Source organism: Hylobates moloch, unplaced genomic scaffold, assembly GCF_009828535.3.
Source record: "Hylobates moloch isolate HMO894 unplaced genomic scaffold, HMol_V3 SCAFFOLD_21, whole genome shotgun sequence".
NCBI lineage: Eukaryota > Metazoa > Chordata > Mammalia > Primates > Hylobatidae > Hylobates > Hylobates moloch.
Window position 1 is genome coordinate 35,724,952 of NW_026652296.1, and position 16,168 is coordinate 35,741,119.

The following is a 16,168-nucleotide window of genomic DNA, read 5'->3' on the forward strand; positions in this document are numbered from 1 at the left end:
GGGACCTGTGGGTCAGGATAGGTACAGTGGACTGAAATGTGTCCCTCCAAAACTCGTGTGCTGAAGCCCCAACCCCTAATGTCACTGTGTCTGGACATGGGGTCTTTAAGAAGGTAAATAAGGATAAACGAGGTCCTAAGGGTGAAGCCCCAGTCCAATAGGAATGGTGTCCTTATAGGAAGAAGAAGGGATGCCAGGGATGGGCGTGCACAGAGAAAGCAGAGAAAGGACCAAGTGGGGAAAGGGTGAGAAGTCAGCCATCCGCAAGCCAAGGAGAGAGGGTCAGAGAAACCTTGATTTTGAGTGCTCACACCTCGATCTTGAACTCCCAGCCTCCAGCACTGTGAGAAATACATTTCTGTTATTTAAGCCACCCAGTCTGTGTATTTTGTCCAGGCAGCCCAAACAGACTCAAACAAGAAGTAATAGTTGTGATGTCTTTGCAGGCCCTGGTTCAGTTGTACCATTCAGTCAAACATTTGAGCAGTATTGAGTGTTACAGGGTGTCCTAGGCTCTGAGTCTACAGCAGGGAAACAAAGGGGCCCAGACCTGTTCTCATGGAGCTCACAGGCTCAAAGGATGCAGCCACATCATAGGACCTTTCAGTAGGTTCCCTGTGCTGTTAAAGCTCCCGTGTGTGCATGTGATTCAGGCTCCAACAATTCCTGGCCAAGACAACAGCACAGAGGCCCTGGACCACCTCTGGGTGTTCTGTACGGTGGGCCCTCGGGGGCCTGGTCTTTCACCCACTGGGGTGCAATATAAACCCTCTTCAGATGCCAGAACCAAATGAGGGTTCTGGGCCCTCAAGAGCCTTGACCACAGGCAATCATGCCTGCTTTTTTTTTTGAGACAGAGTCTCGCTCTATTGCCCAAGCTGGAGTGCAGTGGCACCATCTTGGCTCACTGCAACCTCTGCCTCCCAGGTTCAAGCAATTCTCATTCCTCAGCTTCCCGAGTAGCTGGGACTACAGGCATGTGCCACCACATCCGGCTAATTTTTGTATTTTTAGAAGAGACAGAGTTTCGCCATGTTGCCCAGGCTAGTCTCAAACTCCTGGCCTCAAGTGATTCACCTGCCTTGGCCTCCCAAAGTGCTGGGATTACAGGCACAAGCCACCGTGCCCAGCCCCATACCTGCTTTTAAAGGGGAATTTTATTCTAAGTCAGAAAATTCCAGTGTAGAAGGAAAAAAATTCCATAGCAAGAACATCATGTTTCCCTTTATTTCTCAATTTCCTCTTCTACCATTTTCTCTAGAAATGAAAGACCCTTAGATTAGAGTAATTTTCAAAATGAACTTTCTTCTGTCAACAGCATTTTGATTGAAGTGGTAAGGATGATGTCTACTTTGGCTTACAGTAAAAACCCTCAGCTAACTTCTGTTAGCTAGCTGAATGTTAATACCTAATATTTTCACCAAAACAAGACTGCCCTCAAAAAGAAAATAGACTCTACTGTAAAATAAATCCAATTAAATAAAGTGACACCATCAAATGCTGACAAGGATGCAGAGGACAGAAACTCACTGGTTGCTGGTGGGGAATGCAAAATGGTGTAGCCACTTTGGAAAACCATTTGGCACTGTCTTCTCCAGTTAAACAGATACTTCCCCTATAACCCAGAGATGCCAATGACCCACTCATAGGTATTTACCAAAGTGAATAGAAAACTTATGTTCAAACAAACAAAAACCTGTATGGAAATGTTTCTAGGAATTCTACTCATTTTTTTTTCTTTTTTTTTTTAGTGACAAGGTCTTACTCTGTCACCCAGGCTGGTGTGCAATGGTACGATCACAGCTCAATGCAGCCTCGACCTCCTGGGCTCAAGCCATCCTCCACTTCAACCTCCTGAGTAGAGTAGCTGGCACCTCAAGTATGTGACACCATGCCTGGCTAGTTTTTTACCTTTTATTGTAGAGATAAGGTCTTGCTATGTTGCCCAGGCTGGTCTCAAACACCTTGGCTCAAGCAACCCTCCCATCTCAGCCTCCCAAAGTGCTGGGATTACAGGTGTGAGCCACCATGCCCAGCTTTGTAGTTCTATTCATAGTTACCAAAAGGAATGAGCTACTGATACACATGACAACATGGATTAATCTTAGACTCATTTTGCTAAGTGAAAGAAGCCAAACCCAAGGCCAGGCACGGTGGCTCATGCCTGTAATCCCAGCACTTTAGGAGGCCGAGGCAGGCGGATCACGAGGTCAGGAGATCCAGACGATCCTGGCCAACATGATGAAGCCCCGCCTCTACTAAAAGTACAAAAATTAGCTAGACATGGCGGCACGCACCTGTAGTCCCAGCTACTCGGGAGGCTGAGGCAGGAAAATCGCTTGAACCCAAGAGGCGGAGGTTGCAGTGAGCCAAGATCACACCACTGCACTCCAGCCTCGCAACAGAGCGAGACTCTGTCTCAAAAAAAAAAAAAAGAAGAAGAAGAAGAACAAGAAGCCAAACCCCAAAGTCTACATGTGTAATTCCATTCATATGACATTTTAGAAAAGGCAAAACTACAAGGACAGAAGACCAATCAATGGTTGCCAGGGACTTGGGGGAGGGGAGCAGTTAATTGCACAGGGACACATAGGGTGACTGTATTAGTCCATTTTCACACTGCTGATAAAGACATACCCGAGACTGGGAAGAAAAAGAGGTTTAATTGGACTTACATATCCACATGGCTGCGGAGGACTGAGAATCATGGCAGGAGGCGCAAGGCACTTCTTACATGGCAGCAGCAAGAAAAAATAAGGAAGATGCAAAAGCAGAAACCCCTGATAAAACCATCAGATCTCATGAGACTTATTCACTATCATGAGAACAGTATGGGGGAAACCACCCCTGTGATTCAAATTATCTCCCACCAGGTCCCTCCCACAACACATGGGAATTATGGTAATACAATTCAAGGTGAGATTTGGATGGGGACACAGAGCCAAACCATACCAGCGACTTTCACAGTGATGGAACTTTACCTACGGTACCAGGATAGTGGATATATGGTGATCTACACAATTGTCAATTTCATACTTTATTTTTTCATACTGCATGAACTTTATTGCATGCAGATTAAAAAATAATTAAACAGCATATTAAAGACCTAATATGGAAAACAGACTGTGATAAATGAATCTAACCTTATTCTAAATGTATGATATAACCTCACTAAAGGGGCTGAGGGAAAAGGAGCTGACCTAAGTAATTTTGAAAGCTTGTATTTTAACCAGAAACTGTAAGACTAAAGAACTATATTAAGCACTGTACTCTAGTTTATTAATTTGTTTCTCACAGGCTATGGGTTAAAAATTCTGAAAGTAGACTGGGCACAGTGGCTCACGCCTGTAATCCCAGCACTTTGGGAGGCTGAGGTGGGTGGATTGCTTAGCCCCAGGAGTTTGAGGCCAGCTTGGGCAACATGTGGAATCCCATCTCTACAAAAAATATAAAACTAAGCTGGGTGTGGTGGCATAAGCATGTGGTCCTAGCTACTTGGGAGGCTAAGGTGGGAGGATCACTTGAGCCTGGGGAGGTTGAGGCTGCAATGAGCTAAGATTGTGCAACTGCACTCCAGCCTGGGTGATAGAGTGAGGCTCTGTCTCAAAGAAAAAAAAATTCTGAAAGCATTATAAAGAAGTAAGGCGGGTATGCTAGCATGAAGCCTAGGGTATTGGATTTATTTTGGAGACATCAGCATGAACTCAGGTTTAGTTTAATTGGTAGATAGGTAGGTTGGTAGACAGATGGTAGATGGCAGATAGATAGATGATAGAGAATAGACAGATAAGGAGGTGAGAGTAGACATTTCTAAACATGAGTCAATATGTATGTATATTTCCTGAGCCTGTCCACTGAGAGAGCCGAGAAGCAATGACACCTCCAATAGCAATGAACACGCCCTCACTCAGATGTTGGTTTCTTCAACCAAAAGAAGCAGGGCTTCTTGGATACCTGGCTTGATACTAGGGCTGAGGCTGGAAAAATATGAGATGAGCCTGGAACATCATATGGTGTTCACAACTACGGAAGTGCTCCAAAAGCAAAATACACAGGCACACTGAGGAGTGCAGGACCCGAGCAGAAAGAGCCACCGATTGCCAAGGCTGGAACAATGGGAGCAACGAAATAATATTAGCATTAGATTATAACCTAGAGTAGGAAATAAAAATACAGGAGTCCATATCAATATAAATAGATGATTTGATTGAATCAATAAATAGAAGATAAAGACAGATCCTCCTGATAAAGAATTCTAAATAATGTATGTAGATACTCCTCCTCCAGGAGGTGGAATTTAATCCTCCTTTTCTTGACTGTGGGCTGGAATGGACTTAGTAACTTACTCCTAAAGAACAGAGTATGGGCAGGGCGCAGTGGCTCACACCTGTGATCCCAGCACTTTGGGAGGCAGAGGCAGGCAGATCACTTGAGGCCAGGAGTTTGAGTCCAGCCTGGGTAACATGGCAAAACCCCATCTCTACAAAAAACACAAATGTTAGCCGGGCATGGTGCCGACCCCCTGTAGTCCCAGCTACTTGGGAGGCTAAGGTGGGAGGATCACCTGAGCCTGGGAAGTCGAGGCTTCAGTGAGCCAAGATTGCGCCACTGCACTCCAGCCTGGGTGACAGAAGAGACCCTGTCTAAAGCAAACAAACAAACAAACAAAACAGAATATGAAGATGAAAATTTGAAACTGCAGTGAGGAAACCTGGCAGACAACACCTGAACCAAGTGATCAAAATGAACATGCCACATGGATGTCAGGTACCCCTTATGTGATGGGATGACAAGGGCACTTCACTTCTGTGTGTTCTTCCCAAAAGCCCCTAACACCAGTCTACTCATGAGAAAACATCGGACAAACCCAAAGTAAGGGACATCCTATGAAATGCCTGACCAATGCTCCTCACAACTGTTAAGGTCATGAAAAACAGGAAAAGTTGAAACTGTCACAGACCAGAGGAAACTAAGGAGACACACTGAGTAAATGCCACATGGGATCTGGGAACACTGGTGAAATCCAGCCGAAGTCTGGAGCTTAGCTGATAGGTTGTGTCATTAGTGGTTAATTCCCTGGTTCTGGTCATTGTACCATTGTTATGTAGGATTTTAGCATTAAGGGAGAGTGGGCAAGGTGGGGGTACGTGGAGCTTTCTGTACTATCTTGGCACCTACTCTATGCATCTAAAAATGTTCAAATAAAACTTACTATGAGGAAAAGAACATGGAATTTACTGAAAGAATCAGATATGCCCAGCCGGGCACTGTGGCTCATACCTGTAATCCCAGCACTTTGGGAGGCCGAGATGGGCAGATCACTTGAGGTCAAGAGTTTGAGACCAGCCTGGCCAACATGACGAAACCCCATCTCTTCTGAAAATACAAAAATTAGCCAGGCATGGTGACACTTGTCTGTAGTCCCAGCTACTCAGGAGGCAGAGGCAGGAGAATCGCTTGATTCTCCTGAGATTGCGCCACTGCACTGCAGCCTGGGCAACAGAGTGAGACGCTGTCTCAAAAAAAGAAGAATCAGATATACTCAGACTGAGTTAAACTGGGTATATCTGAGTTATCAAAGCTTTTTAAAGGCTAATGAAGCAACAATATCCACAAATGAATATATTTTCCAAATGTTCTAAAATGAGCACTTAGCAATGACTCCTAAGGAAGTTATAAGAACTTGAATGTGGCACATCTTTCCTCTAAAGGCTGATGTTGTCTGTTAAGTCACCTGATTGTGGGTTATTCTGATTAAACTGTGGGAGATGAATGTGAACTAACAACACTGTAAAACATATGCAGGATCTTGTGGCCACTCGTCAAAACACAGCCGTCTGAGGGCTGCTGGCATTTCTCAACTTCCAGCATCACATTGGAATTCACAGATGGCAATTTCATGATAGGTTATTTAAGAAAAATTAAGATGTCTATATCATAGAGGAAAAGCTATACGGGCTGGGCACGGTGGCTCACGCCTGTAATCCCAGCACTTTGGGAGGCCGAGGTGGGCAGATCACCTGAGGTCAGGAGTTTGAGACCAGCCTGACCAACATGGAGAAACCCTGTCTCTACTAAAAATACAAAATTAGCCAGGCACGGTGGTGTATGCCTGTAATCCCAGCTACTTGGGAGGCTGAGGCAGGAGAACCGCTTGAATACTGGAGGTGGAGGCTGCGGTGAGCCAGGATCGTGCCACTGCACTCTAGCCTGGGCAACAAGAGCAAAACTTCATTTCAAAAAAAAAAAAAAGCTATACCCCCATTAATTGAAACCATTGCCAGAAACATAAAATCAACACTAGAATTCAATAAAATGAGGAACCCTTACTGTTTATCGGGCTTTCTATAATACTAGGTGTTGTTGGGGATGTAAAGATAAAAATCTCATCATTCCTGACTGTGGCAGTTTATAATCTTGTTGGGACTCAAACAAGTAGGACCTACTGGTGGAACCTTAGTGTCATAGTACTTAACAGACCAGGACACCAGAATGAATGGTCCAAGGCAGAACAAGACTCCTTATTCAATGGATGGAGTGGAGGACTGCAGTTGCTCTGGAGGTCTTCTCAGAAAAAGACAGATTTGAGCACAAATCTGATGAATGGACAGATTCGAGTTGATGGAAAGGAGGCATGGTGCGTTTAAAACACCAAGGCAAGAGTGCCAGGAGCACTCCCCAGAGTCAGCAAGTACCTGGTTTTGCTGGAGGCAGGGCTCATGGGATGTGATGGGAGAAGTTGGAAACAGGGTCTGGGATTTCTGTGAAGGAGGCTGGGTGAAGGTTTGTGAATCTGGATTTCTCCGTCTAGTTAGTGTGGAGTCACCAAAGGCCTTGGGGAAAGGAGGAGTGATCAAAGCAGGTTTTCAGGAAGATGACGCTCATTTTATCACAACAGATAGAGAGACTAGAGGAGAAACATTTGGGAGGCAGCAAGGCTCTAACCTGGTGAGGCACAGCACTCCTGTTGCCCAGGCTGGGAGTGCAGCAGTGCAATGTTGCCCAGGCTGGGAGTGCAGCGGTGCAATGTTGCCCAGGCTGGGAGTGCAGCGGTGCAATGTTGCCCAGGCTGGGAATGCAGTGGTGCAATGTTGCCCAGGCTGGGAGTGCAGCGGTGCAATGTTGCCCAGGCTGGGAGTGCAGTGGTGCAATCTCGGCTCACTGAAGCCTGGATTTCCCATGCTTATGTGATCCTCCCTCCTCAGCCTCACAAGTAGTTGGGACTGCAGGTGGTCGCCACCATGCCCAGCTAATTTTTGCATTTTTCATAGAAACAGGGTTTTGCCATGTTACACAGGCTGGACTCAAACTCCTGGCTTCAAGTGATTTGCCCACCTCGGCCTCCCAAATTGCTGGAATTACAGGCATGTGCCACTGTGCCCAGCCCTTGGGAGGCATTTTTTTTTTTTTTTTTTTTTTTTTGTGATGGAGTTTTGCTCTTGTTGCCCAGGCTAGAGTGTAGTGGCACGATCCCGGCTCACTGCAAACTCCACGTCCCAGGTTCAAGCGATTCTGCTGCCTCAGCCTCCCAAGTAGCTGGGATTACAGGCATACACCACCATGCCTGGCTAGTTTTGTATTTTTAGTAGAGATGGGGTTTCACCATGTTGGTCAGACTGGTCTCGAACTCCCGACCTCAGGTGATCCACCCACCTCGGCCTCCCAAAGTGCTGGGATTAAAGGTGTGAGCCACCACGTCCGGCGGGAGGCATTTCTGATGTTCATTTCTCTTTGCCTCTTACTTCACCGTTTAGTTTGTAGCTAAATTCTACTACTTCCTTTTACACGCCAGCTGTATCTGCTCCGTGGGCCACTTTTCCCACTAGCTCTGGTCCCTTCCTGCCTGTTTTTCCAGCTGAGTTTCCTGCAGGCATCTTACCCTGCCATTGCCTTCTGTGTCTTCATTATTTGATGTGTCTGGCCCCAGCCACACAGCTCCCACTTCTCTCTGGCCTCTACGACCTTCTGAAGCGTTTAGAACAATGCCCCACATCTGAAAAGTGAACAGTGCTGGTTCTCACATTCGGGGAGGAGGCTCAGTTTTGCAGGCAGTTAGAACTGCGCAGTTCCCCCAGGACAGCCGCAGGCAAGAAGCAAGATCGGCCTCCTTGGCAACCTACTTTAAACCACCTGAGGAAAAGGCGTTTATTACTGTGAGGCTTAAAATAAAATAAGAGACAGAGTATTCTTTTTTTAATTATGCATTTTAAATATCAATATGTGCATTTGCTTTTACAGTTATAAATTTTCTCATGTTTCAGACAACAGCTTGTAATAGTTTTGAATCCATTAAGATGTTGCTTTCAATTTGAAATATTTTGTGTATACATGTATATAAAAAATAACCCAATGTATGACTCATTTGACAGATGTTTAAGATCAATAAAGGCTTATTTTTCAACATGCAGTTAGGAAGAGAGGGAAGCAAGCCAACCTCTCTACACTGTCATTTTACTGGCTTGTTTTTGCAGTGGTACCAATAGTGGTTTTTGGAGGGAACCATGTGCCTTCAGCCTATCTAGTTAAGATCAGATACCACAATCAACAAAGACAGAGTATTCTTTTCTTTTTTTTCTTTTTTTGAGACAGGGTATTGTTCTGTCGCCCAGGCTGGAGGGTAGTGGCACAATCATAGCTCACTGTAGCCTCAGACTCTTGGGCTCAAGCGATCCTCCAGCCTCAGCCTCCTAAAGTGCTGGGATTATAGGCATGAGCCACTGTACCCAGCCTACAATATCTTAAGAATATAATGTTAGTTTGTGAACAGGAGCTCCAGCACAGACAAAACAACAGCGTGGGATGAAAGGAAAGCTGTGGACCTGAGGAAAGAAACTGAAGACCAAAGCTAGATTATTACAAGAGGAGTCAGTAATTAAAAACAGCAATGCTTAAATGGAAAGTAGAGAGGCAAAAGTAGAAGCAAGAAGAGGGCCAGGAGACTATTACACAGACTAAAGGTGGGGGTGAGTGGGTTGGAATGGCCGTGATTGGATGCTAGAAGGATCCGGCACTGACAAGAAAAGGGGAGGGACATTAGTGGGAAAACTGGTAAAATCTGAATAAAGTCTTTAGTTAATAGTAACGTACTGATGTTAAATTCCTGGTTTCGATAACTGCACCATTATACCATTATAAAAAACATGGATGGGCAATCTCCTTTGGGTCCCCTCCCTTTGTATGGGAGCTCTGTTTTCACTCGATTCAATCTTGCAACTGCACTCTTCTGGTCCGTGTTTGTTATGGCTTGAGCTGAGCTTTCACTCGCCGTCCACCACTGCTGTTTGCTGCCGTCGCAGACCCGCCGCTGACTTCCATCCCTCCGGATCCGGCAGAGTGTTCACTGTGCTCCTGATCCAGCGAGGCACCCATTGCCACTCCTGATTGGGGTAAAGGCTTGCCATTGTTCCTGCATGGCTAAGTGCCCGGGTTCATTCTAATCGAGCTGAACACTAGTCGCTGGGTTCCACGATTCTCTTCCGTGACCCACAGCTTCTAATAGAGCTATAACACTCACCCATGGCCCAAGATTCCATTCCTTGGAATCCGTGAGGCCAAGAACCCCAGGTCAGAGAACACGAGGCTTGCCACCATCTTGGAAGTGGCCCACCGCCATCTTGGGAGCTCTGTGAGCAAGGACCCCCGGTAACATTTATACAATGGAAATTTTCTACGGCAGTAAAATGGACTATGGATGCAAGTTCTGAACACATAACCATGGAAATATCTCAGAAACATATTGAGTGGCTACTCCCACTACAACAACCACCCCTGTTGCCTCTGGAGACCACAAGCAGCTGCCAGCTCTGGCACCTCCCATCATTAAGACAGATTTTGGCTTCCTTAGGGAGAGTGTATCTGACTGGCAGACCTGGCTCATGCTGCAAGGCAGCCGGGGTAAGCAAATCTCTGTTACTTCCAAATTCTCTCATGGTAAGCAAGGTTTAGATTATGAGGTAGAAAATTTCCAAACTATAGAAAGACAACTGAAAAGAATATCAAACATGACTATAGACCCCTACAAAAAGACAGGAGATATAGGAAGCAGGTGATCCAGGGAAGTGGTTAATCTAAATAAGCTGTTCTTAATGTTTTAAAAGTAGTAACAAAGAGAATTGAATTTTCAGATAATATTTTATGGGAGATGAAGAAGAGATAGAGAATTAAAAACATTCTGCCCTTTGTCCAGTTTTGAAGATTAATATAGATAATGATTAGCTCTAGGCATTAAAAGAAATATATCTAAATATTCCATTAAAATGAAAAGACAATCCCTTTGGGGCAGTAATATTGGAATGGGATGGAAGAAGGGTTTCAGGGGCACTGGTAATGTTCCTATGCTAGTTACATCAGTGTGTGAAAATTTATCAAACTGTACACTTATGACATGTATACTTTTCTTGTCTACGTTATACTTAATAAAGTTTTTTAAACTTTAAAAAGAAAACAGCGCTATGTAAGATGCTGATATTTACAGGACCTGAGTGAGAAGAATATGGAACTTCTCTTTTCTACGTTTCCAAGTTTTCTGTAAAGATAACATTAATTCAAAAGAAAAAGGTTTTTTTGTTGTTGTTTCTTTTTTTGTGAGACAGAGTTTCGCTCTTGTTGCCCAGGCTAGAGTGCAATGGCGTGATCTCCGCTCACTGCAACCTCCGCCTCCCAGGTACAAGCGATTCTCCTGTCTCAGCCTCCCAAGTAGCGCGGATTACAGGCATGCGCCACCACGCCCGGCTGTTTTTCTTTTGTATTTAGTAGAGATGGGGTTTCACCATGTTAGTCAGGCTGGTCATGAATTCCTGACCTCAGGTGACCCAGCCGCCTCGGCCTCTCCTGCGCCTGGCCAAGAAAAAGTTTTTAAAAAGAAGAGCCATCAGGATGTGACGATGTCGCTGTAGGGTATAAGAGAGAGTCAAGATTGACTCAAAGGTTCTTTCCTGAACAATTGTGGTGTTAGGATATCCACTGGTTTTCATCCACAGTTACTGGCACATGACTCCCATAGCCCTTGCTACAGTTGTTATATTGTTGTATTGGGCCTCAGGGGCAGGCCCCTGACCTTCTCCTGGCTTTCTGATTGTGGGTCTTTTTTTTTTATTTTTAGATGGAGTCTTACTCTATTGCCCAGGCTGGAGTGCAGTGGTGTGACCTTGGCTCACTGTAACCTCTCCGCATCCCAGGTTCAAGCGGTTCTCCTGCCTCAGCCTCCCAAGTAGCTGGGACTATAGGTGTGTGCCACCACGCCCAGCTAATTTTTGTATTTTTAGTAAATATGGCGTTTCATCATGTTGGCCAGGATGGTCTCGATCTCCTGACCTCGTGATCCGCCCACCTCGGTCTCCCAAAGTGCTGGGATTACAGGAGTGAGCCACCGTGCCCTGCCGCCGATTGCGGGTCTTAAGACTCTCCCATGAGAGGGTCTCACCCTACTCCCTGGGAGAAGGAATGCTGATGTCATGAAGCTGCCATAAAACCCCAAGAGGACAGAGTTCAGTGAACTTCTGGGTAGCTGAACAGTGGAGGTTCCTGGAGGGTGGCGCCCAGGGAGGTATGGAAGCTCTCCCCCTTCCTCCAAACCTTGCCCTATGTATCTCTTCACCTGTGTCCTTTACAATATCCATTATAATAAACCAGTGGGCCAGGCACGGTGGCTCACGCCTGTAATCTCAGCACTTTGGGAGGCCAAAGCAGGCAGATCACCTGAGGTCAGGAGTTTGAGACCAGCCTGGCCAACATGACGAAACCCTGTCTCTACTAAAAATATAAAAATCTAGCCAGGTGTGGTGGCGCATGCCTGTAGTGCCAGCTTCTTGGGAGGCTGAGGCACGACAATCACTTGAACCTGGTAGGCGGAGGTTGCAGTGAGCTGGGATCGCACCACTGCACTCTAGCCTGGGCGACAGAGCAACACTCCGTCTCAAAAATACATAAATAAAAATAAACCAGTGAACATAAGCGTTTCTCTGAGTTCTGTGAGCCACTCAAGCAAACGGGGTCAGGGGGTCATGGGAACCCCAACTTGAAGCTGATCTGTCAGAAGTTCTGTGGAGGCCTGGACTTGCGACTGGTGTATGTGAGGAGTCTTGAGGACTGAGTCCTCACCTTGTGGGATCTGACACTCTCCAGGTAGTGACAGAACTGAATTAGAGGACGCCCAGCTGGTGTCTGCTGCTTGGTGTGTGGAGAAAACCCCACACACATTTAGTCATAGGTCTTCTGTGTTGACTGTTGTTGCGGTGTGAGAGTAGAGAGTTTTCCCTACACAACAATAAAATTGGAATGTCTGGAGGTAGGATGCAGGCACTGGTGTTTTTAATTTTTTTTTTTTTTTTTGTGGCTGTGTTCCAACAAAACTTTATTTACAAAAACAGGAAGCAGGCACGTTTGGCCCTCAGACTGTAATTTTCCCATCACTACTGCAGATGACCTGGCTGCCTGAGGGGGCTGTGGCCCTGTCTGATTCTCTGTGAGATGGAAACCACTCTAGGGTCTCCTGGTGTGCTGAGGCTGTACACACGGGCAGAACAGGGCACTGTGTTTGGAAGTTTCTGACCAAGTGGTGACAGCAGAGGGCAAAACGTGAAGGCTGTGCTGGATAAGGCTGAACCTTCCTCATAAGCAGCACCAACTGCTTTATTCCAGGTCAGGGCCAACTCTTCCGCCACGATACATACATGGTCCCTGGGAGGGCACTGTCCTTACTGGGCCCCTAGGAGTCCCTGCGTTGTGGCCTGACCACCAGCCCCTCTCTGGTGATGGCCCAGTTGTAGTTCTTCGGGGAGTCCAATGCTGCTTCCACCCGTGCCTCCAGGTTCTCTCGGGTGATGAAGTTTTTCACCTCATCCTGCAGCTGCAGCACTTCCCGCTCCCTTGCGCTGCGCTCAGGCCTGCACCTCTTCGGCCTTGCGGGCCTGCTCCAACGCCTGCCGCTGCTCCTGCTCCCGCTCCTCCTGCCGCAACCTCGCTATCCGCAGCTCGTGCAGCCGCCGGTTCTCCGCCTGGTTCCAGGCCATCAGCTCGCGGTGCTCGGCGGCGTCCTTCAGGGCCTTCCGCTCCGCCAGAACCCCGGCTCGGGCCTCGTGCACCTTCCTCCGCACCTCGGACTCAAACTCCAACCTGAGGGCGCGCACGGTCTGGCGGTAGTGCTGGTAACGCTCCATCAGCACTAAGAACTCCGCAGGGTCCACCGCGGGCGGCATGTTCACGCGCTCGATCTTGGATTTGGGCAGCGGGTCGTGGCGGGTCTGGCGGCCGCGCGCTGGCAGCACCAGAGGGGCCCGGGGTCTGCACAGGGTCCCCGCGCCCAGGCGGCTCAGCGCGCGTAGCATGGCCGAGTCTCCTAGTGTTTTTAATTTTTAAGTAGTCAAAGTGGAGAACTCCCAGTCTCCCCACTTCTCTCTGATGAAGAACCACTACATTAACTCATTTAAATTCGGTATGCTCAACTGGGCACGGTGCCTCTTGCCTGCAATCTCAGTACTTTGGGAGGCCAAAGTAGGAGGATCATTTGAGCCCAGGAGTTCAGGACCAGCCTGGGCAACATAGACCCCATCTCTACAAAAAATTAGTAAGTTAGCCAGGTGTGGTGGTGCATCTGTAGTGCAGCTACTTGAGAGGCTGAGGTAGGAGGATCACTTGAGCCCAGGAGATCAAGACTGCAGTGAGCTGTGATCACACCACCACACTCCAGCCTGGGTAACAGACTGAGATCCTGTCTCAAGAAATAACAGATAAATTCAGTACACTCCTGTGCAATGGGTAATTTTTACATTTCTATTTTGCAAATGAAACTGAGATCACAGATGTTACATGACTGGGTGATCCACAGTCAAACAGCTAGTAAGTGGCACGATTCACATCTTCTGACACCAAATTCATTCTCCAGCCAGTAAGTGGGAGCCCGTGCAGAGCATCAGGAGCACTGAAGAGAAGACATTCTTCACAATGGCAGCCCCCATGGCTCTGAGCACCCCTGGGAATCCAGGGTTATAAACTGGAGTCATCAGGGTCTTGGCTGCGCATCCCACAGGGACCACCTTTGTACGGTGTGCCCTGCCATTGTGCCCCACACTGGTTGGGACAGGTCATGGGCATAGCAAAAAGTATCTGGGCACATTCAGCAGGTCAGAGAAACCTGCCAGCCTAGAACACACTATGAGCGCCTCTGAACCACTCCCTGTGCTTGTCTTTTGCTCTGTATGGGGTTTAGCACTTGCAGGCACTTGGAAATTTTACTCGCCCTTGGAAACTCGGTTCCCCCAGAGCCTGTCTTTCATCCTGCTTCCTTCTCACCCCAGTCATTTTTGCCTCTGATCCTCACATCCTCTAAAGTGGAGTTCCTAAAAAATATATGCACCTTTCTCATGCTGGAGTGTATTGTAGCTCATTTTGTAATTCTGATATATTTATAACTCTCTGACATTTTTGTATATTTATGTTTTTATTTTTATTTTTTGGAGACAGAGTCTTGCTCTGTCACCCAAGCTGGAGTCTAGTGGCAAGATCTCAGCTCACTGCAACCTCCAACTCCTGGGTTCATGCAATTCTTGTGCCTCAGCCTCCCGAGTAGCTGGGACTACAGGCGCGCGTTAACCACAACTGGCTAATTTTTTTGTGTTTCAGTTAGACACTGGGTTTCACCATGTTGGCCAGGCTGGTCTCAAACTCCTGTCCTCAGGCAATCTGCCCACAGTGGCCTCCCAAACTGCTGGGATTACAGGCATGAGCCACCGTGCCTGGCTGTATTTACTTTTTTTTTTTTTGAAACGGAGTCTCGCTGTGTCGCCCAAGCTGGAGTGCAGTGGCTTGATCACCACAACCTCCGCCTCTCAGGTTCAAGCGATTCTCCTGTCTCAGCCTCCTGAGTAGCTGGGATTACAGGCATGTGCCATCACGCCTGGCTAATTTTGTATTTTTAGTAGAGACGGGGTTTCTCCATGTTGGTCAGGCTGGTCTTGAACTCACTCCTGACCTCAGGTGATCTGCCTGCCTCGGCCCCCCAAAGTGCTGGGATGACAGGCATAAGCCACTATGCCCGGCCGGGTATTTACGTTTTTAAATTGTTTTCTGTGTAAACTCTATAAGGGGCAGGGATTTTTTGCCCCCCGTTGGCAGCTCCTAGGACAATGCCTGGCCCTAGTAGGTGTTCGATAAATTTATACAGGTTGAATATCCCTTAACCAAGATGCTTGGCACCAGAAGCATTTAGGATTTCAGATTTTGGAATATTTGCATTATACCAATTGAACACCCCTAATCTGAAAATCCAAAATTAGAAATGCTCCAATGAAGCCAGGTGCGGTGGCTCATGCCAGTGATCCCAGCACTATGGGAGGCCAAGGTGGGAGGATCACTTGAGGCCAGAAATTCCTGACCGGCCTGGGCAACATGGTGAAGCCTCCTCTCTTACAAAAAATACAAAAATTAGCCAGAGGCTGGGTCTGGTTGTTTATGCCTGCAATCTCAGCACTTTGGGAGGCCGAGGCAGTGGATCCATCCCTTGAGCCTAGGAGTTCCAGACCAGCCTGGGCAACACAGTGAGACTCTGTGCTAAAAATACAAAAATTAGCAGACATGGTGGCAGGTGCCTGCAGTCCCAGCTACTGGAGGTTGGGACGCTGAGGCGGGAGGATCGCCATAGCCGGGAAAGTCGAGGCTATAGTGAGCCATGACCGCGCCACTGCATCCCAGCCTGAGCAACAGAAGTGACAGCCTTTCTCAAAAGAAAAGCAAGTTAAAAGAAGAAAAAATAAGTGCTCCAATGTGCATTTCTTTTGAGCATTTCGGATTTCAGATGTTTGGATTAGGGATGCTCAACCTGTATTGATTTAATATGCGGTGGAAACGTGACGACCTAGGTTTTAAGTCGCGGTTTCCTCAGTGGTGGGTTTGGGGTATTACCCCTGCCTGGCCGGCCTCCGGGCTTGTTTCCAGAAGATGCTACCCCGAGAGCTGCGAACCGCCAAGCTCTGCAGCGCGCAGGGCCCCGACAGGGACCAGCGAGGTCAGCTCCAAGGGTCACCCCAGGCTCCAAACTGGCCGGAGCCGCCCTGAAATTTGCGGAGGCCGCCCTGCCCCCACCCCGCCCCTCAATCCCGGCCCCGCCCCGCCCCCTCTCCCGTTCGCTTGCCCCGCCCCCTGTTCGCCCACTGCGCCGGGACACCGAGGGGGC

At 47.6% G+C, this 16,168-nt stretch overlaps 1 pseudogene; it reads right to left on the reverse strand.

The window, feature by feature from the left end:
* Positions 1-12,422: 12,422 nt before the first annotated feature.
* LOC116461193 (small ribosomal subunit protein mS26-like) lies at positions 12,423-13,325 on the reverse strand (annotated as a pseudogene).
* Positions 13,326-16,168: the final 2,843 nt, after the last annotated feature.